At 40.4% G+C, this 27621-nt stretch overlaps 1 long non-coding RNA gene across 1 annotated transcript; it reads left to right on the forward strand.

The window, feature by feature from the left end:
* The first annotated feature begins 16773 nt into the window (after positions 1-16773).
* On the forward strand, positions 16774-27179 carry LOC310699776. Its single transcript, XR_014522242.1, has 4 exons — positions 16774-16854; positions 18169-18256; positions 21959-22027; positions 27089-27179. It is a non-coding gene; the product is annotated as an uncharacterized lncRNA (long non-coding RNA).
* The last annotated feature ends 442 nt before the right edge of the window (positions 27180-27621 follow it).

Genomic DNA, 27621 nt, shown 5'->3' on the forward strand with positions numbered 1-27621 from the left:
ATTATTCTGTCAGGGCAAGAATTTGGGCTTGCCAGATAGAGTGATCCCCCCTTCTTCCCTGCCATGCTCTTCCAGCAGTTGTCCTCACCCCAATCTTGGGGGGCACAGGGGCGCACCAGGAGGGGGAGAACTCATTAGTTGAATGCCATCCTTTGTCATGAAAAGTGATGGAAATATTGAGGTTAGTTATGCACACAAAAGCCAGCATCAAATGAGCAGTCTATACTGGTTGTCCATACCACCATACCACTAATTATATACTGGGCAAAAACCACTATGGAATCAATACAAGCCCTCTGTGCTTACATGCTGACTAATGTTTGCCGCCTTCCACAGATGTTTTTGTTAAAAGAAAAAAATAGGGTACTCTTTGGGAGGTGGTAACATGCATGTATCGTGTAAGGTCTAGTTTGCCTAATTAGCAATGCACTCATATACATGTATACTCAGACATAAGTCTCACTGAGTTCAAGTTAGTAAATATAGGACTGAGGCTTCGTTCACTTAAAGCAGCTGCATTAGAGAGACTAGCCAAAGCGCCAATCAATTCTTTCTCTACCAACTACTTTTCATGCAGAAACTAGCAAAAAGCGGCACTGATTGATTGGACATTGACAGAAGCAAAAGGAACTGACAGCACCTTTGCTTTTATTATGCAAGCTAAGTTATTTAAGGAGAGACGCCAAGGGCTAAATCAGACACTTGCCGGCTCGTGCCTGACATTTAGAAAAGCCCACAAGAAAGTTCCCTCATTCTTATTCTCGTCCTGAATGCTCTTCCAATACTTTTCCAAGCTGGGGTTTCCCTGAAGGAGCAGCATGCCTTAGCTTAACAAAATGCACTGATTATTTCCAGCTTGTCAGTCTGTAATTTGAATTTATTGTTTGTGGGTTTTATTTACAAATGCTCATTACTCTCCCATTTTCCTCATCTATCCTCTAAGTTCCCTTCCAGCTTTTTCAATTATTTCCCCATATTGTCAGTTTATCAATTATATCACTAAGATTCATTCTTAGTGAACACAATTTGTTCCTATTGCATGAATTTTGACAGCATGATTCATTCTGGAGCTCAGTATGGAATTCAAAGACATGGTGCTTTTAGAGCAAAACAAATATGCAGGAAACCTTTTGCCCCTGAATGAAACATGTTGGCAGGATACATCAGGGGGGAAACTGTCTACATTCACACCACACTTTAAAGCAACAGAAGCAGGGTAATCTCTGATCATATTAATTTCATTGCTTTATCTAACTTCTTTTAGTGTAGTAGGGTTGTGGTTTGGTATGCAGCATTATGCTAAAGTGCCAAAGTCCCACAATCTATTTGCCACCCATCTCCAGGTGAAAAAGATAGAGAAAACACCATCAGGCTCTTCAAGAGTTCAGAACATCTCCCCTTGAAGTATAGGAAAAGCATTTGGTTGGTTGGTTGTTTTTTAAAAATGTTGACAGACTAAGGGAGAACATAAACAGAAGTTTGAAAAAATAAGAACTGTAAAAATAATAGATTTCTTATTTTCTCTCAAACTACTACAACTTAGGGTCACTCAATGAAAATGAATCTCAGTCTTGACCTTACTGTCAACTTGTCAGTCTTATTTCATTTATTTTATAAATATGTGTGTTTTCCCTTCCAAAAGTTTAAAGCAGCTTGCAAAATATTTATTTAAAATCTATTGAAGATGAGAATACTCTTATCATTAAGGCAAGTTACCAAAAAGAACCCAAACAGCTGTGGGAATGTGGTGAACTCGATTTACGGCTGGAAAAATGAGAAAATTGGGAAAATCAAGACCGACAGATTTGTCCACCTCTAGGGCAGAGCTAAAGTGCTCATCCCCACTGCCTCCTTCTCATGTGATCACTCCTCATGTAGTTTTCACATGAAGAGGGTATATAATACCATGTTCAGTTAACTAATGCAATTCAGTAGCACAAGATGTGACAATAACCATTAAGTTAAATTGCTCTTTTTTAAAAAAAATCATTTATAGGAGAAAGGTATATCACTGGTTATTGGTGATTTAACCATTATAACTAAATGGAGCCACCAATGTCTGAATGGTAGATGCTGGGGACAGCCAAAAGAGTTCAGCTCTTCATCTGAGGATCACATTTACAAAATATTTATATTTATATTTACAAAATAAAACCAAAAGTATATATAACATAGTAACAAATAAAAACAATACCCACCCCCAAGTGGTTGTTTAATTAGCTAAATGCCTGGGAGAAGAGGGATGTTTTTGCCTAGCACCTAAAAATGGGCAACAAAGGCACCAGGTGAGTTTCCCTGCAAAGAACATCCCACAAATGGAACCACCACAGAAAAGGCCCATTTTCATATTGCCGCCTTCCAGACCTCTCACGAAAGAGGCACATGAAGAAAAGCCTCAGATGGTTATCACAGGGTCCAAGTTGGTTCATATGGGGGGAGGTGGTCCTCTGCTGTTTGACTTCAGTCCCCATTCCCTGACCATGCTGGCTAGGGCTGATGGGAGTTGGAGTCAAACACCACACTGTCCATTTCTGGACTAGATGGACCTTAGCCTGTACAAGCAAAACATGCTTCACTGGTTGCTTTGACAATGCTGTTATGCTTTCTAAGTAAGTTTCTTGCGTTATGACTTCGCTTACAAACTAACCCACACTTCTATAGTTCAGCTTTATTTCAGGTTACCAAAGTAACAGCTCAATAAGGTTTTACAGGGCTGAAAAATTTTCCAAGCCTTGGAATTTCTTCAGATCAGATAAAGTTAAGATGAAGTGTGCGCCTTCGTTTAGTTATTCTCACCCAAGAGGATCTTTGTGTTTCATAACCAAGTGCTTTCTTTACAAAAGGAACACAAAAATGATGAGCTTCTCCCGCATACACACATTTTTTACATAGCTCTGGGTTTCAAGTGGGCTGATGACAGAAGCGCTTCCTAGCCTTGCATGTAACAATAACAATCTGACTTTTAGAATCTATCATTTCCTTTCCCAATATCATGGGGTGTGTAGAACCTGGTAATTTGCAAGGATCAGGATGTGAAGGACTTTATCTTTCCCTGCTGCATTCATTTCCGCATTTCAAGTGGTTCAAGGCACGTGCTCTCTGCTTTTACACATTTATTTAGATGGTCCACATTTCTCTATATAGATCTTTCCCCACAACATTCATCCCAAGGCTGTGCAGTGTCTGCAGCTGATCTGGAGCTTGATGAAGCACAATAGGGAAAATCTTCAAAATGACTGTCGTACATGGCATCAGAGAAGCCATTTGTTAAGCTTTACATAAGGCTCTGGTCTCTCATGGCCAACTTTGATTGCTTTCCAGATGGGAATGAAAAAGTAACCATTGAAATTCTCAGAGAAAGGGTGGGGAACACTTCAAAGGGCTAGCCAGTAGCATTTTCCTCACTATTTCCTGATTCAAATCTGTCCTCGCCTCAAAGCTTCTCCTCTAGGTATTGCTGAAGAATGCTTCAAAACCTCTCTGTGTGCAAGCCCCTTTTATGTCCACAGAGCCTGAGCCAATGCAAGGCTTTGAAGATCACACTGCTTGGCTATTCAGAGGGAAATTGGGGGAAAATGTTTAAAAAATGAGAAAACAGGTGATCAGCTGCTCTTTGCATTCGCCCGTCTCGAACGACTTGGGAAATTCAAAAGGAAAGCTAGAAATATACGGTTCTTTCCCAATTCTGTGACAGGCACAACCATATACAACCCGAGTGGCTGCTGCTTTTGATTTTGTTAACATTTTAAGAGGTAAAACGCATTTGTTACCCTGTTTCTTGGCAAAAAAAAAAGGCACACTGAACATTCACATCCTGTTCTCAACGCATCTAAAACAGTGCCTGCTTCTGACTGCTCAGCACATGTACGCATTAAAAAAAATTCCGTGTCAGCTATCGATATCTGATTTGGTCAATTTAAGTTTCATCTGCAGAGTCTGTAGTTGAAAATACATTGTTCAATCAGCGCACTGTAGTCACCAAAAGCATCAGCCCTGTCATCTCTCCACTGTAATGTTTAGTTCATAGCACTTAGAAGACCCAATGTGACATTACTGCAGCGAGTTTCCCTTTCTCTGCAAACAGTAGTCAATGAATTGGAACAAGGGCAGACAAGTTGGAGTGTGAGGTCACATCACACCATTTGCCGCTTCCTATATTACAGGGAAAACATGGAACTGGTGCTTACGGCAAGACCCATAACGCACAGCTGCATTTTCCACAACTACCAACCAACCATGTTCTCAAAACAATATTTTATGATGGTAACAAGCAATGAGGGAGTCATAAAATTCAACCCTGAGATTTATTTTACTTTTATTATGTTGAGTACATTCACTCCTACCTATGAAAATTCTTCTAAGGAAGGCAATATTTCAGAGGAAGAAGAGACAATTTTCTTTTGTGATCCATTCTGCATTCATGGTATGAAAAGTTCATTTTATACAAGAATCCATTTCTTGTGGCTGAGGACAGTGTCAAAATATGTTTTAAAAGACATATGGGAATGAGTAATAGAGGCAAACACATTTCTGAAAGAATTTTCAGGCAACACTAAGAACATTTTACTATGGAAACAATAAAGGAACTTTATGTCACTCTGAATTTTTGTTCAAAGGTAGAAAATTGAGAGGTAGGTACCATTTGGAATGGGTTTATTATATATCCCAATATAAGCAAATCTCCTTGCAAAATGGACATTTTTTCCAACTAAAAATGCAGTTTTAGAAAATAAAAGTTGAATATATGATATAAAACATTATAGTGTATCATATACTTGAAGGTACCCTGTAAAAACTAGTCTGGTTCATGAATTCTGTGTGTGTGTGTGTGTGTGTGTGTGTTTATGTTCACCAAATACTTGATTGTTCAGCTACTGCAAATCAAAGCTGCACAAACTACATGGATGCCCAGTTTGCACATAAGCCTAGGCAAGTCTTGAGCTTGCATAATCCTCTATACCTTATCCTCCTCCAGTGTTTCTGCAAGGAATAGATAGAAGATTCCTAATTCCTTTTTAGCTTAACCCCTGTTTAGCACTATGTCCACTAAACTGTGGTTAGTCTTAACTATGGTTAGTGAAGACAAAATCTGCTTCCTAAATGCGTTTATGAAGAAGAGGAATGCAGTTTCATGGTTTTATTTCTCCCTATGCAGGAGCAGTGACTACCTGTACAGCATTAGAGCAGTTGATGGACCCTCCTTACTCTGGCAAGAAAATGAGGCAATAATGAGGCATCTAAGATTTACTACAGTGTCTGACATATTTACATAAAGGAAGTCAGAAAATGAGGCCTATGGCTCTCAGACAAACCTAATATAGAATATAAAATTGATCCAGCAAAATCTTTTAAACTCCATCCCCCTGCCATCCTAGAGGTGTGAGGCATAGAGGAAGAGTGCATGAGCTTGAAGCTTACCATAAGTCATCCTCATAATGCTGTAATGCAAACACTCAAGTGTTAGGCTGCACTTCTGCATCAAGCATGTCAATCATCTCAGTAAGAGCTGTTCGACAGTGGAATTTGCTGCCAAGGAGTGTGGTGGAGTCTCCTTCTTTGGAGGTCTTTAAGCAGAGGCTTGACAACCATATGTCAGGAGTGCTCTTGATGGTGTTTCCTGCTTGGCAGGGGGTTGGACTCGATGGCCCTTGTGGTCTCTTCCAACTCTATGATTCTATGATTCTATCTCACAGTATTAAGCATCAGAGAAACAATTCTCAACTGACATTCTACATCTTGATCTTTTCTGTGAGGATTACGTAACCCTACTGAAAGACACCAGGACTTGTTATTTGAAATCATATGAACAAGGATTGTGCAAAGAAGTAGTGGGCAAATGTTTGAAGAATGGGCAGGAGGCTCCTAGCACAAAGAAAGAATAATCCAAAGCAGTGGTGGCCAAACTTGGCCCTCCAGATGTTTTGGAACTACAATTCCCATCATCTCTGACCACTGGTTCTGTTAGCTAGGGGTGATGGGAGTTGAAGTCCCAAAACATCTGGCGGGCCGAGTTTGGCCACCACTTGATCCAAAGGGAAGGATGGTGAAGAATCAAACAAGGCAGAGGTGCCAAATCCCAAAATCTGCTCTAGGGAAGTTGAATTCCCCTCAAAAAAAAAAAAAAATCCTTCTCAGTGGTTCCAACAGGAGAAAAAAAATCAGTGTATCAGCTATATTCCCCCAGTTCATTCAGGGTACATGTCAAACATACATCCTGGAACACCTGGTTTTTTCCCTCCACACTATTGGAGCACTGATGGTGTGAAAGGAGAGCTGCAGCAGCAGCAATCAAACCTCCATGGGTGGATTTCCCTTTCTGCCTGTCAAAAAGTATCATAAGATTGTACCCCAACAATGTGATCCTGTACATGTTCTCTCAAAAAAAGTCTCACTGTGTTTGCTTCGTAGTAAGCATGTTGGGGAAGAGAGGCCAGGAAAGCCATTTCTTATTCCATGTAATCTTTTATACATGTCTTTATAGATAGGTTACAACCCAAACACTTAATGATTTTAAATGAAGTCCCATATGAAGAAATGCAAAGCTTTCTAAATGCAGCTCTGTGGAGTATAACATTTAAAAATGATCACTGAATATATTTTACAGAATATCTGTTCAGAAGTACTGCAATCCAAGGATATACTTGGATATTACAAGCAATCTTTGCACAGCATCCTAACCTATTTTCACCCAGCCATACTTGTGGTATCTTTCAGTCATCCACTGAATGTCCTAATGAATAGAATATATTTCTTCTGTCTTATGAAAAACAGGCGAAGACCACTTGCTGATTTATCAAAACTAACTAAAAGAAAAATCCTAAATGGTTACTTAAAGGGGCACTTTTTTGTAATTAGCTGAATAAATGGGATGGAAGTTACTATAAGCAACGGAAAAGTGTTTACCTAGACATCGGGAAAGTGCATATCAGCTCACTAATTGGCAGTCCCTTAAGACTATGATACAAACTTTGGGTATAAAATAATTTGCTTCATGCATCTCTTAATAAGTGAAGAAAACACAGATAAAGATCAGTTTTGTGGATATAGCTACACAGGGAATTGAGAAACCTAATTGCTATTTTCACATTCATTCCCCCCACCATTTCTGTTTCTTTCCAGTGACCTACTCCCAAAACAAACAGTTGAGTTTAATAACAGAGCACCAAAGGCTTATTTCTCAGTCTGTCCCAGGAGGACGGTGTTTAACTTCTCACCTGCTTGAAAATTACTACTGAAAATTAGTACTGAAAGCAGCATCCTCTAACTATGCAAAAATGATTCACAGCCAAACAGCAGCCTTGGGGGGAAAACAGATGAGATAAATAGACAACAAGTTCACATATAGTGGTGTCATTGAAAGCATTCATATCCCATCACTTCACTCCTTTAGCTCAATTAAAATTAGTGGGATGGTAGACTGAAAAGTCCAACAACATTAGGGAAGGGCTTCCAGGGCAAACCCCAGAAGTGTCACTGCCCAGTTAGCCTGCAGGGCCAGTGTTTCCCCTGGCCAGAGGATGTGGCACTGCCTTCCTTGGACTCATGGAGGACTCAGTGTGACCAGAGACTCTTCTGTTACATCACAGAAAAAAAGAAATTGAGGATGCTGGGCCCCTTTTAAGCAAGGCACTGTCTTCAAAAATAAGTAGGACATTATAAGTGGCGGTTGTGCTGCAAAGAGAGAGATAGATAGATAGATAGAGAGAGAGAGAGAGAGAGAGAGAGAGAGGTGCTGTGGTCTAAACCACTGAGCCTAGGGCTTGCCAATCGGAAGGTCTGTGGTTCGAATCCCCGCGACGGAGTGAGCTCCCATTGCTTGGTCCCTGCTCCTGCCAACCTAGCAGTTCGAAAGCACGTCAAAGTGCAAGTAGATAAATAGGTACCACTCCGGCGGGATGGTAAACAGCGTTTCCGTGCGCTACTCTGGTTCGCCAGAAGTGGCTTAGTCATGCTGGCCACATGACCCGGAAAAACTGTCCGTGGACAAACGTCGGCTCGCTCGGCCAGTAAAGCGAGATGAGCGCCGCAACCCCCAAGTCATTTGCGACTGGACTTAACTGTCCGGGGTCCTTTACCTTTCATATATATATATATGACATGACTGAGGAGGTGCAGTTGTTCGCTGCTGAAGCAACATACGAGTTTTGTTTTCATAGACTACAGTCTAAGTACCTTCATTCAACTTGAACCTTTCCATACCTAACCCACTCCTGTCTCAGTCTGCCCTGTACCCAACTTGAACCTCAGCCTGCACCCAGCCTGAGTTTTGCCCTGCCTCAGCACACAGCACAACAGCTAGCAATGATCCTGACTAAAATCCCCTCCCTCTGTGCTGCTATTAATCTTTGGTAGGTGAGTGGGGGAATGCTCCCACTGTTGCCACTGGGAGTCCCACCTGCCAGGTGCAAAGCAGTGTTTTGTGTCCACAGGGTAGACTTCTGGTTCATGATTGAGCTAGGAGTTCCAGGAGACTCTTATGGGAGGACAGTTAGGGCAGTTCCACTAGGGTGGGATTATTACTTTATCTAAAAGCAAATTATGGTTAAAAACATCTTATTTGAATATATTTAACAGGGAGGGATCTTCTCCCCTCCAGCTTCTCAGTCTTCATAATGGCTGGGGTATTTAAATACCACCTGATATTTAGTGACGTATGATTGTAGTCTGGTATACAGGTTTGCTGTTTTGATTTCATTCCGCAACCCTTTTTTTCATTTTCGTTGTTACTTGCCTGTTTTCTCCTATGTCTACACATTTTTGTATGCAAAAGTAAAATTCAATAAAAATGTTTTCATTTTTAAATCTAAAAACACTTTAAAACATTGTTTCAATATTAAGCAATTCCCATGAACATTGATCACTGCTAAGTTTGAGAGTTAAATAGAGTTGTGGCCTATTTTAATCCAATTGATGGTGACCATCTGCAAAGAGTCACCTGCCTGCACAGCTAAACACTCGCTCCTTAGGCTACAGTTCCAAGTTCCTAAAGAGCAGAACCAAGCTGCTTGCATCCTTGCCAGTGCTGCAAGTAGCCCAGCAGAATGTTTGCAAAGGAATAATTATAGCTAATGTCAATTTCGACCTTTTGTTTGATCATCCCAAAGGAAAGCTGTGTTAATAGGTGAGAATTGCATCTCAGCAGACATCAGAGTTGCCAGGGGGCTCAGGAGCAACAGGATTGTTTCAGCTGCTGGCTCTTGGTGATAAATGAGAACTGAGACAACTGCTAGGAGATTTGCAGCATATTGGCAACAACAAGCTGATCAGGAGTGACATCAGCGTAGCTGTGGCATGGTGCCAGGACGCTACAAATCAGGCACATTTAGGCCTCTTCCTTTTTCTCAATTTGCCCACTGGGGAATGACAATTATTATGGCTAGCCAGGGTTTAGAATCATCCAACTTGCAATCAATAGTAAGTTATTGTATTGGCAGTTGCCCTGTGTTTGATGACAGCCTGACAACTTTCACAGCACTGACCTTAATGAATGGTCTCCGTGCAATGTCAAGTGGAAGCCAGAGAAGTGCCTTAGCCATGCTTTGCAGCAGGAGGATGATTATCATTTTCAAGTCATTTGAGAGACATAAAGGAGCAGAACAGAAAAGGGTTGTCAGGTAACTTAGAGGAAGTCTATGGGGACACACTCAAGAGCATTAAAATAAGGCTTCTTTCACCTTAGCGATCCTGACTTAAATGGGATGGTTATTGGCAAGTGAAAAGGTGGATGTTTCCCTCCCTTTCAGTGTATAGTTCTATCTGTGAATATGGGACACACATACACGTCACATAGATGTATTTTTGAAACTGGCTAGGAGGAGAGAGGGCTGTTGCTTGTGGGCTTCCCATAGGCATCTGGTTGGCGGCTGTGAGAACTAGATGCTGGGCTAGATGAGCCTTTGGACTGATCCAGCAGGGTTCTTTTGTTCTTATGACTTGAGATTGTTATTATAGAAGGAAAGGAAGTTGGATTATTCTCTTTAATTTTTCTGTAGAAAAGTAGCTGTCATGTAGTTATTGGTGAGAACAAATGAATTTACCATACCACAAGTTAAGTAGATGAGAGAGTTGTTTTACTGTTTGCAACTTTTGTCTATTTTAATACCTATAAAATACTGAAGCGAACTTCAGTTATAAGGTGGACTATCAACTGTATAAATAAATAAAACACCTTCTAGCCAGCTGAGCTGGGAGAAGGGAGCCAGGCTCTGATTTTTAGTTTAGGTGTTAAAGTTAATAATGCATTTTTTAAATGTAGGCAGGCTATGTTGAAACTAATATTTCTAATTGAAGTTACAATAACTTAAACAATAAAACAAACAATAAAAAAGAAAAGTTTAAAAGTTATAAGTAGTAAAGGCATGGGCAACAGCTGATCTCCCGGCCTCTGACTCTCATTTGTAAGATGAGAGTGAACAAGGAGTGGATAGTGTTTAAGAATTCTGTCTTGCCATTTTGTTTTGTGAGCTGCCCAGTGAACTCTTATTATGGGGCACCAACATAAATGCAGAAAAATGAACAGATAAATGGTATGCCTTGATCAAATCATCTTTCTAAACAACAACCTGGAATTGCTTCTATGGCTTAGGCCACTGGTTGCTTTTGACTCTTTTGCCGTGTTACACCCACTTGCTATGCACCTGCTAGATCCTTGATACATACTGCCATGTGAATCAAACTTTATGACCTGTAAACAGCATTAACCATTTTTTCTGGCATTCATTCATTTCACTCCTTTGTTAATTAACTGGGGAAGAATGGGAAGGGCATTGTTAAATACCCATGGGAAAAGGAGGGAGGGGATGGGCACAGGAGGGGAGAGGTGTGGCAAAATGGGCATGAGTGAAGGAGGCAGCATGATGGCACTTGAGGCCTAACAGCCTGCTTGATGAACAGCCCACAAAAACCTGGAAGAGAAAAGCCCCAAGGCAAGCTACTAGTTTTATGGTGCAAAATGCTTCTCTAAGCTGTTTTCCTAAGATATACTTCCTCCCAAATGCTAAGAAGTTAAAATCAGCATCTAAAGATAAAGCCAAACTTTATAGAGATGCTCAACCTTGTTTAGAGAAAAATGAACCCGGATTTTGTACTTATCACCATGCTCGATAACAGCTTAATCCAAATACATTCAACCTAATCAAATTACTATCTCTGAAGGCTACAGGGATAAATTTACAGTGTTGGAATCCTATTTATACAGTGAAATCCTTTAAACTAAATAGCTGGGATTGGACAGGGTAGCTAATAAATGAAAATACGCTGTACCAAATAAAATATATAGCCTATTTCATCTGCCTTAACAAAACTTATTTAGCTGTTAGGTTCACTGGAGTATCAAAGGAGGCCTGGAAAGGTGAAATTAATCATGGAAAAGTGAAGTGTAGCAAGAGGCTTATCGAAATCTTGATGCTGTAAAAGTTGCTAGTGGGGTGTGATTTCTCTGATGAAAATTTCATTTGCATCAAGAGCTTAAACATGTTTTTGCACTTGATGTTAATATCACACATAAATGTGACTGGATGACACTGTTACAAAGCAAAGCCCACTCAATGTGCAGGGCAGTAGAAGAGGAGGATGATTAATACTGATGAATGCTGTTTTCCTGACTCTTAGAATCCAATTAAATTGCTGAAGTCCTGAAGGTGAAGAGAGAAGAAATGTCTAGTTTCGACAGCAATAGTTTTATATATCCATTAAAACTGAGGAGAAACAGCGACTTCTAAAGGAGGAAAGAGACACTTCTTTTACTCATCTTATTAAACCCAATCTCCAACCCTTGTGCCCAAGGCTACCTTCAACATGGCATTTTTTGTTGTTTCCAACACAAGGGAGCATAATCTGCACTTCCCTGTTCTTAGCCTTAGCCAATAAGATGCATTTCTGTACCTATTTATCAGATTTGTGTTCTACTCTTTCTCCCCATTCCTCAGGGAACTATATACGGGGCTTATCCACAGTACCTTCAACCACTCTCTGAAAGTACTCATCTAAGGAAGTTCATGCAGCAGGGCAAACCTGAGTTTTGAACCCTATTCAAAATCTAGCATTCAATCCACTATACTTCACCAGCATTGAGAAACTCATCAGAACCATCTACACAGATATAATCGGAACCAACCTGTGAGTTGCTGTTCTCAGGCTCTGACATGGCTATGATATGGACAATTCCAGCCCCAGCAACATTTCCTACAACAATGTTTGAAGCTGTCATATAAATGGTTGCTCCAGAGTAAGAAGGAATCAAGGAAGTCAGTTGTGCTCTTTGTCTGAAACATGGTTAATAAAACATGACCTGGAAGCTGTCTGCGGACAAATGCCGGCTCCCTCGGCCTATAGAGCGAGATGAGCGCACAACCTCAGAGTTGTCCACAACTGGACCTAACGGTCAGGGGTACCTTTACCTTTAAATGTTCTATATAGGTGAAATAATAAACTCTTTGGTAACATTTTGTACTAAAATAGTTTTACTATAGTTGTCCCAAGTAATTTCCCCCTATTTCTGTTTGACGTTACATCCAGCTGAGCATCTGATGACACATTTTATAATTTACCTTTAGAAATCTTTTAATTGCCAGTTTCTCAAAATCCATTAAAGAGGCTCTCCATGTACCAGACTATATTTTAGTATTTATATAATCACTCCGCTGAAGGTAACTCCTTCCTATATTAGAAGGTCACTCAGTAAGACACTAGTTCAGAAACTTCCTCTCTCCAGTATATCAGGTTTGGCTAATAAGAAAACTTAGTTATGACCTTTTAACTGTTTGTTAAATGTAACAAGAGGTCAATAAAAGATATACAAATTTTGATGACATTTTAAAATGTATCCCTTACACCAGAAAGAGGGAACCTTTTTCCAGCTGAGGCCTGCACTACTTTGATCAGAACCTGCTGGTTGTCCACATTGCAGCAAAGTTGGCAAAGCCAGAACAAGTGACAAAAGTAGAACATAAACATGAATATAGGGACATTTCTCCAGACCCTCTGCCTGTATGCTTTCTCAATCTTACCCAAAGCTAAAAAGAACAGTGAGAAGAAATAAGACGACTGCCCAGGGTTCCTGACTACGGAGTAGAGGGCAAAGGCATTACAGTACTTCTCTATGGTCTCCATATACTGTACTCAGATTTCTGAGCTAGTGTGACTATCTGCCACCATGGTCTCTTGGAAGACAGGAAAAGCTGCTCCCAGCAATCCCGGATGGATTCTGACTTCCCAATGAAATGCTACTGTTATTTGTATTTGGACCGTAGTCCGGATTTTGACTTCTGTTATATGACCATGGTGGATGGGGCAGGAACTGTACAAGTGTCTGGAAACCTGCTTCTATTTTATTACCAAGTTAATGGCGCACTTGTTGAAAAATAAGGGTGGTCTATTTCATGTTTTTCTTCATGTTTCTGCTGCACTGCAAAAGTGAACCTTACTCATGAGATTATTGTGACCATGTGAAATTCAGACAAATACGTATTTGAATATAGGAACTGAAATTCATTGTTCCTACACTGCCTCCCTGTTTCATGCCATAACCACTTTCTCTTCCCCACCCCCTTTCCATTAAGAAATAAACTTTTCCCATCTACACCTTAAGAAATGCTGATGCAAAGATTGTGATGGGGCTTACAGAATGTTATCCTCTTCTGAATGATATGTATAGCTTGTTAAAAGTTGTTCCACCTCACTAAACATTGCTAATAATCAATTGCTATTTAATTAACCATTGACCAAATACATCTAAATTAAATCTTTATTGGAGACACTTAAAGTGCAGACAATACTTTTTATTAATTAACTGTGCTTTAAATATCTGAGTTTAGTACGCAAACATCCCTGTCTCCATCCCTTAGTATCCAAACATCCCTGTTTGGCTAGCATTGAATTGAGTTTGGTTGTACAGTATTATTACTATTCTTTGCAGCTGTTGTGAAGAAATTGGAACCAGAGTAAATGTTTCTCTTGCATAGCACTAAAAAAAAAAAAAAGCTTCATTTGCTCTAATTGTGGCTTATATTGTTTTTTATCACATCAAATCCTGCTTTAATCATTTATCACCCTTCTTTCCTAAGGCTGAAATCGGGTCTCCCACGTACAGGTCTCCCACGTGACACTTACAACTATACTAACATGAAGTTGTCTGAGTTGGGGGGGGTTGGAGAAGCAGCAATAACTGTACTCTCTCTAATTTTGTACTATGCAGCACCCCATAGCAGCCATTTTTTGACTGGTGCCCACAACACTCTGTCCTAATTCAAAATGTGCCAACTGGTCCAAAAAGCTTGGTGATCCCTGGTCTAATTATCTCATAATTCTGAGTACACACAAAGCCAATGCACACTCTGCCTACAAACCATCAATCTAGAAGCAGGCATAGTAGAGACGTTCTCCTCCAAAATTACAGCTCAAATTCACACCCATCAGCAGTGTCCACAATTTAGCCCTGCCTGTTCTCTATTACACATAAGCTTTTATATGTTCTACATTACATCTAAAATTAGGAGTTCTAATTTAAAAACGATTTGCCCTCAAAAAAAAAAAAAAGACAGCGCTGTGGTTATAATTTAAGCAGACGTTCTGTTAGTTTTTACCTAACCTTTTCTGTTACCTGTGCTGAACTTTAGCTTATTATTTCCAATGCAATGGAATATATAAATAGAAGCTACTGTAAACCATAAGACTGTCTGGTTAGGTTTCAGATGAAGTATCTGGTTTGAAAACTTATCTGTACCAATTAGAAAAAAGGAAAACAGTACCAGCTGGTGATCATGACCCTGGAACTTTCAAGGGAGACAACAGATGCCAAGTAAATGAAGCAAAACAAGGCAATATTCAGATTCCATGGAAGATTCTAGAGGATGAAAAGGTCAAATACAATCACTATTAGGGCTGTTGCACAATTGAAGAAGTCACACTTTATGAGACTTGCTTGATTGGTCAATTAAGTGATCATAATTGCCTAAATAGGTATATGAATAAAAAATAATAGTTAGTGAAGCAAAATTGTTTTAGGTGCATGTGTATCCTAGTGAGCAATGCCATCATTATCAATATATTGAGGCCAAAAAACTCACTATTTTTGCCATATCAGATGGCAGCAAAGCTTGGGCAGTTACTGAGCATTGCTGTCCTTTCATATATGGCTAGCAGCACAATCCTATGAATGTTTACTCAATCCTACTGAATTTTGTTAAATTTACTGCTAAGAACCTAAGCTGGGTTGTGTTAAGCTTAGGAGGTCACAAGTTGTACAAGGCTTCACACTTAGAACAGAAGACAGTTTCATAAGGTTGTAATGGATTTATGAGAAGCATTAATGATACAGGAAACCAGGTTTCACCGGACATCAATCAATCAATCAATCAATCAATCAATCAATCAATCAGTCTTGCAGTTTGCCTTTGCACCATTAATTAAGCACTGCAGATTTCTTTTTTGTTTCTTTGCTGTCAATATCTATCAGAGACTAGCTTTGATTTTATGGTGCTCTGGGGATTTGCTCCATTGTTAGAGGAAAAATCTCATGCTGCTGTTTATGATCATAGTCATAAAATAGTCCTTGATGGTTGTTGGGTAGCAGTAGCATAAACAGACTCTTTTATAGCTCCCAATGAAATCTCAATATTTAGTCCGTCTGTTAGGTGGTAAAAACAGAAGTTGGTGCATCTTGCCTGAACACTTGAGGCTCTAATTATTGTCTCCACTGCAATCAAGGTTTAACTGCAATCACAGCAGTGTTTGTGACATATTCATTAGATTGTGTGTGCTACATTATGGTTACACCTTTTGGCTACATTATGTAATGTCACTGAAATGTTCTCCAGACTCTACCAATGTCTTGGTCTATCTGCTGTAATGACCTCCTTAAACCAGACTACCATAACTAAAAATGACATCATACAGCAGTGGAGGAAGTCGCTTGGGCGCCTGGGGCAGCGCGCCCAGGGGCAGGGTGAGGGCGGGGTGAGCCACCCATAGGGGCAGGGCGCACCACGGGGCTTCCAGAGTCTGCCTGCCTCCTCCCACTCAGTCATCCTATAGCTGTGGGGGGCAGCAAATGGACCGTTGGGGCAGCCCAGAGCCTACGCGGGCCCAAGCCACCGCAACTCTACCAGGAGACATGTGTGGCTCGGGCGCACTGCAGGCCCAGCAGTGAGTGCCGCCCAGAATTTTGTCACACACACACACACACACACACACACACACACACCCCTCAGTGGTGACACCCGGGGCAGCCCACACCCACCACACACCCTTTCCTCCACCCCTGACATCATATATAATTGAAGTATATGTTATTTAACATATACATCACACATATTAACAGGCAACCACTATTATGACTATTTCAAGGCTTGCTTCCTCACTACTCATTTGCTAATTAATTGACATGTAAGTGAATATTCCAATGTCCCAATAACATTGAACCTAAGTTTGCCAAGAAAGAGTCAATGAGAGGAGAAACTGAAAACTATTTTGATAGCATACAACCAGGCAGGCAGCAATCTCAAATCTGGTACCATCTATTCCCACTTTTGACAAGCACTGAATTTTACTACCGTGACCTTTGAATAAATCCAACTATGCGGCTCAGAAACTGTTAAGCTTTAAATTAGTATTATATGCTGAAATACAGAAGGATATTCATCCACACAACTTTCACATTCACAACCAAAGGTGTGTCCCCCATTCTACACTTCCTTTTTTTTAAAAAAAGCTGGCCTAACAAACTAGGTTTTTTCCTTTCTTTTCTTTTCTTAAAATTGTTTGGGAACTTTAGTTTTTGTTTTTAACCAGGGGTAAAGAGCACTCCAGGGATTCTGGGAAGAGTAGCTTTCAAAAGGAGAGCTGTGGAAAAATCTGGTGAGTGAAGGAACTTCTGTTCATAACCCTCCATATCCTGTTGCACTAATTTAAGACTAATTAAACTCTGTTGCAAAAGAGACCATCTATTAAAAGCAGCTATGCACAATGCAGAAGCTCAAGAACCCAATTCTGTCACCTTGGTTCCCTCTCTTGATTAGAGGATAGTAAATAATTGGCTTTCTCCATTGCAAATAGTAAATCTGTAGGCCTGACACTTAGGGTGCAAAATCTAATCCTAGTACACCAGCATCCTTATAAAAGGAGAATCTGGATGAATAAAAAACGAGGAGGGGTATTCATTTTTCTGGAAGCTAGCAAAGGAATAAGCCACCTGCCTTTGCCATGAGGATTAGGACACAGAACACTTTTTTATTCTACAAATTGATCACTCTCAGAAGCTGAAACCATAATAGCCTTTGTGTCATTATAAAAGCACTGCACATTCATGAAAAAGTGATTTGTGTTGGAAAGTAATCCAGAGTAAACTGAATTGAATATTTTATGGAAATTAACTATGCTTAGAATTTTGATACATTTTGACTATGCAATTTTCCCCCTGTGTTGGAATCTCATGTACTTTAAATGATAGTTTAGCAAAAATGACAACCGAAAAGAATGATTTTCAAGAGTTATGACATGCAACAGAGCAGCAGTCATTGCCTACCTGCAAAACAGACCATTGAAGCCAAAGTGCACAGAACCTCCCATTAAAAAATACTATTTATATGAGTTTATGGGTTAAGGGAACTTGGGAATTTAAATGTTTCTCTTTCTTGAAGTGGGCAATTATTTTGCGCAGGTTGATGTAAGACAGAACAAGCCACAGTGGAGCTCACTTTTGTATTTTTACAGCTTCAATTTCAAGTTGGTATCAGATGTACTAATCCCTTGGAAACTGCACATAAATCATTGCAATTCAATGAAAAGTAACAAAGAGTTTAAGAAAAAGCTTGAAAATATATTCTCCTAACAGTAGTGAATCGTGAAGGCAATTGAGAGAGAAAAATTGTCACTGGTGATGTGTGGAAAGTCATACAAAATGGTAGGAGGGGAGAACATTAATTACAATCTATGGTGCAGACTGGGTCCAAAGGTTTCTGACATTCATCTATAAAATGCTTCCTCCAATCTTCAGCCTAGTCCTCCCAACATTATTCTATTCTATTTTTTTTTATTTAAGTTGTATACTGTCCGTCATATGAAGATCACAGGGCAATTCACAAGATAAAAACACTCCTCCTCTCCATTACAGTGTGAATTCCTCCTCTCTCTCTCTCTCTCTTCTCTCCCTCTCTCACCCCCGCCTCCCAGGATTTTAACAGAGAATTCTACCCAGCACTAACTATGTCCTGCATAACCTGGACTAAGCCAGAAAGTGATGGAATCATCTAAAATGAAGGTAAGACTCTGTTTTAAGAATTCCTTTAAAACAAAAAACAAAACAAAAATCTCAGATTTTGATTCTCTGGTTACCTTTCTGATGCCATCAGAAGCCGATTTGCCTATTGTGTAGAGAACATCCCTGCTTTCCAACTCTACAACTCTATGATTCAAACACCTCACCCAAAATCTTTTTAAAGGTGCCACTTAAAGCAAAGAGTCTTCATCAGAGGAGAGAAATGATTCTCATCTCTCCCTTTGATCTTGAGGATCTGTCAATTTGTTCCCGTCAAGGTGTTGAAGGTGATATGGGTAAGGCATGCTCTATTTGCACAGAGCCATCCTCAGTACCCACCCAATGGTCAGAAAATCTGTTTCCACTGGATGGTGTAGAGAAGCCATCTCCTGCTGCAAGGAACTACAGTGGTAGCTCAGGCTAAGTACTTAATTCGTTCCAGAGGTCTGTACTTAACCTGAAACTGTTCTTAATCTGAAGCACCACTTTAGCTAATGGGGCCTCCTGCTGCTGCTGCGCTGCCGGAGCACGATTTCTGTTCTCATCCTAAAGCAAAGTGCTTAACCTGAAGCACTATTCCTGGGTTAATAGAGCCTGTAACCTGAAGCATATGTAACCTGAAGCATATGTAACCCGAGGTACTACTGTATTATATTGCCAACAGAGACACTGGTGGCGCTGTGGTCTAAACCACTGAGCCTCCTGGGCTGCTGATCAGAAGGTCGGCAGTTCGAATCCCCGCGACGGGGTAAGCTCCCGTTGCTCTGTCTCAGCTTGCCAACCTAGCAGTTCGAAAGCACACCAGTGCAAGTAGATAAATAGTTAACGCTGCGGCGGGAAGGTAAACACCATTTCTATGCCCTCTGGCTTCCATCATGTTATACCATTGTGCAAGAAGAGGTTTAGTCATGCTAGCCACATGAGCCAGAAAGCTGTCTGCAGACAAACGCCTGCTCCCTCGGCCTGAAAAGTAAGATGAGTGCCGCAACCCCATAGTCGCCTTTGACCAGACTTAACCATCCAGGGGTCCTCTATCTTTACCTTTTTTACCTATATTACCAACACCCATGCCGGCAATCCATTGCTAAGTACACAAGATCCAACTGTGAGATCCCTAACCCCTGGCAATATTCAGATCAGCTTTCCTTCATATCAGATTCACCAAATACTTGGTAAAATCAGATAGAGTGCAATTTTGAAAAATATTTCATCCGCATGCCTGAACCCTGCATACCTTAACCATAACGTACCCTCTGAATCTCATAGGTACCAGGTTCCACCTTAGTTGGCCATTCAGAATCCCTGACTGGTCATGCACTGAAACATTTTATAGAATCCTCTCAAAGAAGACAAACCTGCACATGGATCTTTCTTCAAACTCCAGCTGTGCTGGAAACCATTGTCCCTCAATTCTTGCTATGGGCTTCGGCTGGTCGCCGCAAGGGACCTGGTAGGAGTTTTTCCATTTGGCTAATTGGCTGGTTTTGTGAGCCACTTGGTTTTTTCGCCTACCTCGTAGCAAATCGTCACAACTCCCTTGGTTTTGGCGGTAGGCATTGGCCGGGGTATTGTCATGCAGATGAGGTTGGGGGGGGAGGAACGCCATCACCTCCCCCAATGCTTGAAGGGTAGTTCGTTAAAGGACTCCGAGGGGCGACGCCTCGTCCGAAACCTACGGCGGCTAGGGCCTAAAGCGCGCCCCCGAGCGGTAACCCCTCGGGGAGTGCCTAGGGATACGCATCTCGGGTGGCTCCCCCTGTTGGTGTTTAACCCTTCCCGGTTAGACCGGATAGTCGGTTAGGGGCCAATGCCTAAAGCCAATACCCTTCTTTCCTGTAATCAATAAAGTTGTGGCCAATTTCGCCCATTAAACCTAAATCGCTGTGTCCGTTGTCTTTATTTATTCCACCTGTGGGGGGGAGGGAATAGCCACGCAACCCTAGAGAGCTACTACCAGTCAGTGTAGCCAATATTCAGCTAGATGATCCTATGGCCTAAGTATAAGGTAGCTTCCTATGTTTGTCTGTTTAGACCACTCCCCTTCCATGGGGGGGGTGGAGTTGTGGACAGGCATCCAAGACCTCACTGTGACTTGGCAGGGGACAGAGTGATGCCGCCCTCATCATCGGGACTCCCAGCCACGTCATGTCCCCTGCTGACCAATCGGGTTAGCCGGGGGGGGCATAGCCTGACAAAGTAGCTTCCTATGTTTGTTTGTTTACTTCAATTGACTTTCTACTCTGCTCCCTCTGCTCCCTCTGCTAATGGTCTTCTCTGCTTTCTTCTTTCTCTTATACAGTGGTACCTCGGGTTAAGTACTTAATGCGTTCCGTTCTTAACCTGAAACTGTTCTTAACCTGAAGCACCACTTTAGTTAATGGAGCTTCCTGCTGCCGCTGTGCCGCCGAAGCCCGATTTCTGTTCTTATCCTGAAGCAAAGTTCTTAACCTGAAGCACTATTTCTAGGTTAGCGGAGTGTGTAATCTGAAGCGTATGTAACCTGAAGCATATGTAACCCGAGGTATCACTGTATGTAGGTCAGCAATGAAGGGTTTCTTTCAACATCTCCAACAGAGCATGCCAAGGGAAGAGAGGCATGCTCTCTCTTTTCCCTATTTGGCCACAGGCCTACAACTATGGATCTCAAGAAAAATAAACTCCCTGTTGTTTTGTTCATGTAGACATTGAACCTGCACTGTAGCCGGAAGCTTAGGGAAGTATGGTGGTGACATTCTAGAGAGCAGCAGAGAGGCATATTCTAGGCAACTGTAATAGGTTATCTTTAGGACATGCAATTCATGAGCTGCTGCTGGGCGATACTGAGACAGAGAGCTTCTTGGGGAAAGTACCAACATTAGATGGCGGCTGAGGATAGAAAATTGGACCTCCAAGTCAATGAGCTTCAGTAACAAAGACAACTTCCTCATATTTCATATTTGAATGAAAATTACTCCACAGGTGGCTTCAGTGTTTTATTTTTCCATCCTAATTTGGTCAGATTCTTGTATCTTGGCACTTCAGTCTTTTACTGCAGATAATTTTCTACTAAATGAGGTTCTTGAATTTGAAACAAATACACCTCACAAAGCAAATGCATCTCTTGTCGGTCTGCATGATAAGTATTAAAATAAGCTTTGTAACGGTTCATGCAGGGAATATTTATACAAGAATGCTGCAGATGTTGTAAAGCAATGGTAATTGCCAAATCAATCATTCTTAACCTTTTGTCTCAGACATTACATAACGCTTATGTTAAAGCTTGGCTTAATTTTTCAGGGTATAAGTGGTGCTGTAATCATAGCTATAACGTACAGGTTCACTGGAGCCTTCGTTTTAAATGTACCGTTGTCAGTTTACACAGAAATCTGACTATAAGCCATCTGTTGCTGAAACTGGTCATTATCAATTTTGTCAGTCTGTTACTAAGTTCTGCAGATGCTAACCAGTTGGAACCATCTGTTTGTGTCAAAAAGTAACAGTTCATTTTGAAGGAGAGAAAACTGGCATTATTGGAGAATACTTGCAATGTGCTCTTGACCTCAGCAGAGGTAGAGCAAACCAAGATATCAGAGTAACAGTCATTTGTGAAATAAGTATGCTAAAAGAAATGACTATTTGTATCTCACTTCCCTGCAAGGTCAACTTGAAGCTACTGAGTAACAATATTCTAGAAATTGACTTAATACTTGTTTTCTATTTCTGTAGATTGTGGCCTGAATTTCTGCACTGGATATAAGGGTTCCAAATTTGCCTTATGTTCTGAAGTCAGACTTGGTAATTCTAGCTGAATTTTTTGCCCTATACTTCCTCCCTTCCTTCACTGTGATTAGTTCACTCCCTCCCTCCCTTCCTCACATCACACACACACACACACACACACACACACACACACACACACCCCTTCCACAACCCACTGGTGCAATATGATCTACCACCTTTGGGGAATCATTATTTTAAAGTGTAGCATGTTGAAGGGGTAATATTTTAGTTTGCCATGAGCTAGCTCAATTTTATGGGAACATAAATGAAATAATGAATTTATTTGATGGATCTCACAGCAAATGTCAAAATTCAACAACTTACCCAGGAATCTATCTTCCTAAAGAATGGGTTCTAGTGCACTAACGGCGCATGCAGGTAATGTATTTAAAATAATAAAGCAGAATGGGGCCTATTATCACTGAAGGCTCATTCTTTTCCTTGAGTCTCTGTCATGCCATTATTTATTATTTTCCTAGTTCACGTACAGCTGCTCAAATTCACAGGAATAAAAGCCCTGTGCTCAAAGAACTGGTGAGACTGAAAGATATTCCCATGAACGTTCACTGAAAACAGAACAAAGAAATGAACATGATAATGATCAAATTTCAAATCAGATACACTGTTCAAACCACAGGAGCTAGATACACTTCCATGACAACACTAACATGACAACAATAATATTTACTGCATGTAGCTCATGCATTCAGGATTGCTTTCATAAATATCACAGCAACTAGTGAGCAGATTTTATCATCTAGTACTGTGGTAGAGGATGAGGCTATTCAGTTTTCCTGTTTAGTCATGCTCATGCACTCCATTTTGTATAGTACTGGTAAACTTTTTCAGTTTTCTAATTATTATTTTTAATGGTACAACAGTGCTTTCATAGACTACTGTCATGATTATGTAGATATTTTATAGTCTGTTTCCTGCAAAAATGTAAGTAAACTGGAATATTTATTATTTAAAAAATAATATTCAAGATTGCAGTTGGAATAAAATAATAATAATAATAATAATAATAATAATAATAATAATAATAATAATAATTTATTTATACCCCATCCATCTGGCTGGGTTTCCCCAGTCACTCTGGGTGGCTTCCAACAAAATATTAAAAATACAATAAAACATCAGACATTAAAAACTTCCCTAAACAGGGCTGCCTTCAGATGTCTTCTAAAAGTTGTTTATTTCCTTGACATCTGATGGGAGGGCATTCCACGGGGCAGGTGCCACTACCAAGAAGGCCCTCTGCCTGGTTCCCTGTAACTTCACTTTTCGCAGTGAGGGAACCGCCAGAAGGCCCTCAGAGCTGGACCTCGATGTCCGGGCTGATGGGGGTGGAAGGTAAGGAAATGGCCCCGACTATGAAATTTGCCACTTGAAGGAACTGCTTCACAGTGCATCATGGCATGGCTGGCCTTGGAGATAGAACCATCATTGCCCATACACTCTGAAAGCATCCTTAGAGATTATACAAATATATTCCAATCCCAACAAAAAGCAATCCCTGGAAGTTCAAACGGAATTAGTCTAACACCACTGCTGTTTAACTTTTATTATGTGCAAGTACTTATTGTTAACTTTGAGCTCCACATTTCTTTGTTCCTGCAGATATTGTAAAAATGAAAAGGAACAGTGTTACATAAAAGTACAAATCTGATCATATAAGCATTAACTCGGGGCATTTGGTGCACTGAGGAGAGATCCCAAGTGCTTCCTGGTTTAGTTTTCCAGAAACACAATTAGGCCTTCCAGGCTGGAACTTAAAAGATGTATAAGACCTGTGTGGGGCAAACTAATCATTGCTGGCTTCCCTCTCTCAATCTCTGCTTAGGAGTGGCAGGAGTGCAGTGCATTGTGCGCTTATTAAAGTACAAGGCCTTTGAATAGATACAGGTCCCTTACCAAAGCAGTAGCCTGAGAATTCTAGCCACAATACTGGCACACAGGAGAGTTCCCCACACCCAGGGGGTGGCATTCAAGGCGGGGCCCCTATGTGGTTTTTATTACTTTGGGTTCCCATTTGACATACAGTGTTGGTTGCTTCATATCACCTGTAGGACCCTAAGCTTCTTCATGAAATAGTATTCTTCCTCTGCCGCTATACACTCTGCCGCAGAATATTTTAGAGATCAGGTCTGCATGAAGCCAATATGCTAATGTCATTTTGTTTTTTTGTTTTTAAAAAAATATTTATTAAGGTTTTCAAAGTATTACAAAATAGAAAAAGAAAAAAAGAAAAATACAAAAAGAAAAATACAAAATAAAAATAGTTAAAAACAATTCAATCTTTCAGTAACTTATCTTTCATTTGTTTATTTCCCAGACCTCCTCACACCTCCCTTTTCTGTATTCCAGTTCAGTTTGTTGGTTCAGCAAATCCCTCCCCTCTTTGTTTATCCTGATCTGCAATCTTAAAATATTTTAGCATTGGATTTTTACCTATTAATAGTTCATTTTCTCATATTCCCTTATAACATTACAGCTATAAACCACTTAGTTTCTATCCAACATCATTCTAACATTCATAAATTTTACAATATTTCTGTAAATAGTCTTTAAACTTTTTCCAATCTTCTTCCACCGACTCTTCTCCCTGGTCTCGGATTCTGCCAGTCATTTCTGCCTATGCTAATGTCATTTTATTTCGGCCAACATTACCAGCAACAGAGGGTGAGGCAGCCTTTGCCTGTCTGGTGCAGTCTATGTATTTTGGGCTAAAGTTCCCATCAGCAAAAGCCAGCACAGCTGCAGCAGATGGGAGTTGTATACTTAACTATCTGGGATGCACCAGGCTGGCAACGACTGTGCTAACGGCTTCAGGAAATGGGGATAGAGGTTGAAATAGCATAGGAACAAGGCATGGAATTCAGCTTGCACCCCAGATCCAAAGACTCTAGTCACTGCAGAGAATACCCATAGTTTTGTGCTGTTATAAAGGGTTGCCAAGTCCCAAAGATTTTCTTTGACTCATTCTGATGCTTCCCTTCTTCCCTGGGTATCTGCTATGTGCTCTGCACACCTAACAATCAACTGGCAACCACAAATAAAGGTTGTCTGTCCAGAACTATCCAATTTTTTTCAAGGTTGGTTTGCTTCTTAGTTTTTGGGTTTTTTTGTTCCAAAGCAATTTGAAAGTGACTGTACTAAAAACAGTAAGTTAACTATAGCCCTTAGGTTTACCCTAGCAAACCACAGATATCTCCCCCCCCCCCTCCATGACATTGGAAAAGACATGTCTTAAAGCTGTAACTTCACCATAAATAACAGCTGGAACAAAACCACCCTAAACTGCTATGTATATACTACACACAGGAGCCAAATTCATCTGCAGTAGAGCAGCCAAAATGAATGACAGATTTGATTCATACGCTCAGCGTGAAAGATGCACAATTAGATGTACAATGATGTTTCTAGCCAGGAGTAACGCAAATTCATATATATCTAGTGATGATGTCAATATATGCTTAGCAGGAGAGCAGGATGAACAACAAACATTCAAATGTTCATATACATCCAAGTGGATACTCTACTTGAACTAGATCTTATAAATCATAAAAACAATCTTTAAAATTTGTTTAGGGAGGAAATACAATAGAATCAGGAACCATCAACTCAATATTCATAACATTGTGCATGATTATCTGCATGGGAAATAGTTACAGATGGTTTTGTCTGCATTTGGGGACTGCATAATCTAAGGACGGTAAATCCTTCCCAATTATGGTTTAACTTTGACATATGCCACGTATGTAGCCTGCAAGCATGACTGATCCAGTCAAATTTTAATTACGGTACAACCTCATTTATTCCCCTTCCCTGAGGGACATTCAAGTCATTCAGATAACTAATAGTTCAGGTACGTGGGGCAGCTACTTTTGTAAGGCAACACTGGCATATGGTGCCTAAGGAAAACACAATGAATTTGGGCAAAACTGTTTCTGGTATATTTTGCATGTCAAATTTTACCTTTAATGCCATCACCCCAAATTTCTGTCTATTATTTCCTTAGTGGTCATGAACAACTTACTCTGAAGACCAGTTCTGAAAAATGTCACACTCCCAACAAATCTCAGTTGTACAGCAAAGCGTATCTTATGCATGTTTTTACTTGCAAGTCCCACTAAGTTCAAGTGTGCATGCATAGGTGTCCAGGCCACTTAAAATACTGCATTTGTAGGTGTAAGCTTAAGATATGTTTACACTTAAAAACATAAAGTGCAATTGCAACAGGTATCATACACTAGTCAGGGGGTTACGATGGCTGCGGGTCCCTGATTAATGCACAGTCGGGGGCAAACCCCAAGTTTACGTTCATATGGTTCATATGGTTATGGTTAGAATCTAAGCACGACAAAGCTCCAAGGAACTACCCACTTCCTATTAAGGCAGAAAACAACCCTTTTGAGAGGGTGCAGATAACATCTGTAAATAACTACTTACATAAGCAATCTAAAATTCATCTAAAGTGGGGGTGCCCTGCTTTGGATACTTCATCTTAGATTGGATACGTTTCTGCTAGCAGCAGGGCTGTTTTGCTCTTGACACCTTCATACATAGTGCAAAACTTCCTCCACACATGAACCCTGATCATTTAGTTATTTCCTTGCCTTTGAAAGGCAGGTGAAGTTCTTAAATTCTACTAGCACAAAGTAACTAGGAATTTCAAATCTGAAGGCTGGAGTTTTTTTAGTGTTTCTCTTATTCTTTTGCTATAATTGGGTTGTTGGTCCTTAGCATTATTAATGTGTTTTAACATTCTTAATGCCTGATCAATTCTTTGTGCATTTTATACTTTTTGTCTTTCTGCAAGTCAAAAAGAAACAATGACACACTTTTGGAGCCAGTAAGAGTTTCCATTTTGTTTCATTGGATCAGAATATGTCTCCGATTTCATTTGTGTGTCAAGGTAATTGCGTATTCTAAATAGGGCAACAGTAGACAGAAAACTCAGTGCATCTTCCCAAATGTGAGCAACGAAGAAAGCTAGTTAGCCTTGCTCCGTTACTCATCCTAATTAAAATATGTGTCAAGAGTCTCAATTGACTTTTCTGCTCTTTTCTCTAGATACGTCACACTCCTTCCCACAAGAACAGCACAGAATGTTGATGCTTTTCTATTCTGCTTAATTTCTGAAATAAAGGGCTGGAGGACAAAGGACGAAATAGTAGCTTTTAAACGCACAGCCTTTCACATGGACAGCCTTTCACCCAGATGATACTTTCTCTAATACCAGGTGTATGGAGGTTACTATATTAAGGATTGACAAAAGATGCTCTGTTCTTCTGGCGGTGGCTCAAATCCAGGAATTCCCAAATAACACAGATTAGCTTAACCCATTTCAATCTGATATTTAACCTGGTTTCGGAACTAAATCTGCCTTGGTTGCCCTGGCTGATAACCTTTGCGAGAAATAGGTGAATGCATACCTGCTGATTCTCCTAGGGTTGCCATATCCCAAAAGTGAAAATCCAGACAAAGCTGTTGACTTTTGGGGAGGGGATGAAGTTGTTGAGATTTTTTGGGAACATGTCCCACCCCAAAAAAAAGTATTTGGGATTTGGGGGAATTTTTAAAGCATTTTTATTACAAAAATCACC

Source organism: Podarcis liolepis, assembly GCF_965112155.1.
Source record: "Podarcis liolepis genome assembly, chromosome: 2".
NCBI lineage: Eukaryota > Metazoa > Chordata > Lepidosauria > Squamata > Lacertidae > Podarcis > Podarcis liolepis.